At 44.3% G+C, this 5024-nt stretch overlaps 1 long non-coding RNA gene across 1 annotated transcript; it reads right to left on the bottom strand.

Moving 5' to 3' along the window:
- Positions 1-4168: 4168 nt before the first annotated feature.
- On the bottom strand, positions 4169-4641 carry LOC117840985 (uncharacterized). The gene is made up of 2 exons (XR_004637135.2): positions 4500-4641; positions 4169-4386 (listed from the first exon to the last, which is right to left on the bottom strand). It is a non-coding gene; the product is annotated as an uncharacterized lncRNA (long non-coding RNA).
- Between the last annotated feature and the right edge of the window lie 383 nt (positions 4642-5024).

The raw sequence follows: 5024 nt of genomic DNA, 5'->3' as shown, positions 1-5024 counted from the left end.
AGTGGTGGCGATGGCAGCAGGGTGCGCCGGCTCCTCCCCGCCGCGCGTCGACCCACCCGGCCAGGAAATATCTGCACGCCGTCGGCCCCACGCCGCTGCGACCTTCCCGCCACGAGGGGTGGATCTCCGCCGTCGGTATGTGGCACTGGGCCATGTTAGGCCGCCCGATGGCGCGGGAACATACGAGAGCCATTGGATCGGGCGGCGGGTTTTGTGAAGGCGCAGTGAGTGATCGTGTTTTTTTTCCTCGAAAAGAAAAGGTGACGCCAGAGGTTCTAGAAGGCGAGTGTTGTGTCGGCTTCTTGCAAAACTTACGCCTTTTAGCTTAGCTTCTCGTAGCCAGAAGCTCAAAGAAATCGTAAACTTCAAAATCAGAAGCTCGGAAAAATTGAGTTTATATAGGAAGTTGAAAAGCTAAAACTTCGTATAGTGTTAGTTTTTTAGAAAAAAATCTAACATCTTTTTAAAAAAATCTTAAAAAGCTGTGGTTCAAACAAACAGGTCCTTAAGCTCCATATTTTTACCAACATTTCGTGACACCCAGCTCAATATGGATATAGCCCGGTAGTAGTCCATGAGCGCAGGTTGCTAATTGAGCAAGGGTAGAACCAATTTATAAACTGCTGTTCACCAACCAGTCATAGCATCTTTAGGTTAACCTACGAGGTGAGGATGAAAGTATGAGTAGAGTGCTATTTGTACACGTGCCCACCTAAAAGGCTGGCAGTGCGGCCTCGACAGGTGTTACACTTTTTTTATTACAAATGTAATCTCTGCTTGACGAAACATGCGGACGAGCTCTGCGTGAAGATTGGGCCACGTTACACTGTAATTCTCGGCCATCCGATCCTGTTTCTACGGTAGAATCAGGCCACAGGCGCCGGCAGTGTCTCGATGCTTCGCGTCTTGCACAGGCGTTTCCTCCCCCACCGCCCTCTTCCCTCCGCCCGCCTACCAGGCGACCCGTTCCTCTATCGCCGCTGTCGCGTCCTCCTCTGCCAAGCCACCCTCCTCTCCCGCACAAAATAGAGCACCGTTCGTCCGCAGCTCCAACACGATGGCGGCGTCGAGCTCTAGAATCTTGAGAGACCCCACCTCCCTCGGGCGCGTGGAACACCAGCGTACCACGGGATGAAGCGTGCTGAGACGTCGTCGAGGTCGCCGACGCGTATGCCTTCCACTACAACAGCGACACCGCCGTAGGCTGCTCTAGCCGCGCTGCGCTGACGGAAGGCCGTCGCGGCTTGGGCTCAGATCCTCCAGGGTGCCGAGCTCTACGCAATCGTCTCCAAGAACCCCCTTCAACTCATCGTTGCCTGCAGGCTGCAGCCGCTCGAGGGATTAACGTAAGGTGTTCGATGAAATACACGTTCGGAGCGCTGTGATTTGGAAATGTGGAAGCGCATGCTGTGCTCGGCCAACGGTGCGGGCGTCTGCAACCTCACCAAACTCATGACCATTCCGTCGGCTTGCCCATCGAAGGACACAAGTATAGCAATGCGCAGAGGATAATTGTTCGCGGTAGGGGCAGCCATTGTACCCGTTCGTCAGGCCGCGTCTCTCTCCGAGCTGGCGTGGCCACTGACATTGCTGCTCAAGAACAAGGGCCATGGCATGGCAACGCAGTGGACTGCAAAACACAGGCATGTAAGTAAGCTGGCAGATCACCGACCCACTCTCCGGCGGCAGATCTCCTGGAGTACAGCCGATGGCAGCCAATCCAGCCAGTATGAACTCAAATCGGCTCTTGTTGCTTACTTGCCCGATTGCCTCGTCCTCTTCTTGAGCCCAAAATTACACTGTTTCCCAGCCTACTTACTGCATCTGCATGTTGGGCTTCAGCATGCTTAACTGATAAGGAGACAAATTAGCACTAATTGGCTGAACTTTTCTTTTCTTATTATAGTTTTTAAAAAAGTATATGTCTTCTGCTTTATGGCATGCTACCTTTTAGATTTTGTAGTGTACTACAATCTGAAATTTTTCATGGGCCACTTAGCTAAGACAAGGGCGTGTTAGTTGTCAGTATTCAGTAAGATAGGTTTGTTTGAACTAAACCTGCATGACTAAGTTGCAATTTGTCCTGAATAGTTCCATTTCCCAGGATATAGTGCTAAAGCATAAGAGCCATAATTGTGTAACAATAATTTTGGAATGGTGTTAGATTGTTAGATTGTTACTTCCTTGCATGCATGCTGAACAAGGACAATCTTTGATGGATTAAATTTTTAGATACTTTTTCCAAGAGGAAAGAAAGAAGAAGAAACCCAAACCGGAAGATTTAGAACTAAAGAACAATTAGATAACAATGGACAATTCTATTATGGTTATGTCCTAATTTCCATCCATTCCTGTACTGAAATGTAGGGTGTAATTTGCAACTTCTCAGTGTAGCAGTACTCTGTATATGGCATACAATGCAAATATAAAGCAATCAAGCAAATATTGAATACTTTGTTCATGTTCTCATTTATGTCTGTATATCAGGGGTCCAATAGTGGGAGTCAGTCAACATTCAGCTATATTGGCAGTAATATAATGCTTGGTTTCATCTAACCTGCCACTCTTTTATACAATTCAGGAACATGATTCAAAACCGGTCGTAAATACTGACGTAGGATTAAGGATTCAGATTAGAAATAAAAAAACTGTATTAGTATACAGAGTACAAGGTCAAATTGTAATTTTACTTAGTTCTTCATTCTTTTTGTTGAGCAAATTTGTTCTTCATTCTCATGTTGATTCAGAAGTTTTTCATTCTCATGTTGATTCATATTTCAGATCATGCTACTGACTCCAGCTGGGAGGGGTAAAATCTTCAATTTTCTGACCTTCATTTTCTTTATTCCTCTGCATTTTTCCTTGGTGTTATATTTTCTTGCTCTACTAACTATTGTGACCACAACTTTAATTTTCGTTTAATCAGTCCACTTATCTTGGGTGCTCATGATTGCAGCGGATGCTTTCATTAGGTGCTTATGCTATGTATCACGATCTGTTTCTATTGCTTGAGTGATGTACTTTACAGTGCTTTGTTAAAATAAGAAGGTGACACACACGAACTCCTTTTTTTTTTTAACACAGGTGCACTATCTCCAGCAGTACATTATTAGATTTAAGGAAAAATAGGCCTAACACTATAAGGTCTACCTTTAGTTACAACTCCTGGGCTCCCGGCACAAAAAAAGGGTTAGCAGCCGATTTGGAGGATCCATGGGCCACTTAGCTAAGACAAGGGCGCGGCTTTGCCGCGCCTGTGTTTCTAGTAATCTTCTTGCGATGCAACTCCATTTTTCAGTCTATTGAACCGTGAAGGTCTAAATGCTATTCTTTTCATATATGCAATTCCAAGCAATTATCACGAGATAACAAAAGTTAAGACATTAATAGATTAGCAAAGACGTTGAAATACAGAAGCTGTTTTCTATTGGGTTGGGTATCAGCATTTTGAGAGAGAAAAATGTTCAAATAGAAAACATCTAAACCAATAGAATCAGGTTTGATATTTTGTACCTTTTTTTTATATATGAGCATGAACATGAATGCAAATGGTACCTATTGTTATAAATGAGCATGAACATGAATGAACATGAGTACTCGGTTTCAAGTTTTTTTTACACCTAGCTGAACACTAGATTTGAACATGACCGCAATTAGGAAGAGATTGCGACAATCAGAAATAGAGCTGTGGAAGAAAACACACATGATGCAACATATGTCGCTTCAGACAAAAAGAAGTCAGATACTGAATTCGGATGGCTAGAATGTGCTTCATCCTGTATTAACAGTTGAAGGAAGGCATTCAGGGATAATATCATAAAGACTCGTGTGTAAAAAGAAAAGCTGATTTGGTTCTGGTAGTCATGAGCTTCATGTCTAGCGATGGTTCAAATTAACAGGTCGTAGAACTTAAACTTACCATGCAGTTGTATTTAATTGCCTTCTAGCTGAATTTCTCATGCCAAATTTCTTTTGTTAGCTATGCACAGTTATCCAAGGTATCCCTACTTCATGTTCAGGCTTGGGACGGCAACCAACATTTATAGTTGATATGAAATTGAAAAACTGAATAACCCCATGGCTATGTTAAACCAAGAGGAAGGTGCAAACATTAAAACTTCTCACATCTTTCTTTTCCATGCCACAAATACGAGGGAAGCCATCAAAATTCAGAAGCACAAACAGTAATTCAGACTCATGCTATCTTTCTGTCTGAACAAAGTATGTAATTTCAGTATCATCTCTCAACAATACATACTAAAAGACAAAAAGAATCAACCTCTGAAACCAGGGTTCCCATGTTCAGCTTCCAGCACGTGATGTTTGTACTCAGCTCTTCTGGTTGTTGTCACTGCCACTATTCACACTCTCCATGGGTTGAATAGTCTACAGAAGCAGAAATTAAGAAGGAAAAAAAAATTAGCGGGTTCTCATCGAACAGCTGGTGTGCATGACAACCAGTGAGAAGGATAGAAATCAGCAGCTAATGATGGAGGCACCAGCGAGGAGTGAGACAGCAATCACAACTGAAGACAATGCAAGGGAAGGAGTTCCTGTTGGTGGGCGCCCACCGCCAAACTTCCTGCCAGAGTTCATCCTTGCTCGCTCTTATATTTAACCTCTTCTGCTTTTCAGCAAGTCATGACTTCCTGCAGGGATATGGAGCATGGGAGGAGGTAATTAATGGCAGGCTACAAGCCTCACACAGTGCTAGCTTCCGTCCCTCTAACTATTGACAATTGAATCTGTCTCGATTATTTGAAGAGAAAGATTTCAATTAAACTATACATATTGTAATCAAAGTGCTCAGAGGGCCCCTTTGGCACGGCTCATCCGCTGGCTTCTCGAGCGGCTTTTGATGAAGCCGTGCCAAACAGGCACTGTCAAAACAGCTCGCAAGCAAAAGCTGGGTGGAAGCCCCGCAAAATGCGCTGAGTGCGTTCCTCCCCGCGCGAGAAGCCAAAAATAGTGGCTTATCGTGGCTTCTCCCTGTCGGAACGAGACCAATTCCATCGCTAACCTCA

Source organism: Setaria viridis, chromosome 9 (assembly GCF_005286985.2).
Source record: "Setaria viridis chromosome 9, Setaria_viridis_v4.0, whole genome shotgun sequence".
NCBI lineage: Eukaryota > Viridiplantae > Streptophyta > Magnoliopsida > Poales > Poaceae > Setaria > Setaria viridis.
The sequence above is the reverse complement of the archived record's forward strand: the minus strand, read 5'-3'. Positions and strand labels throughout refer to the sequence as shown.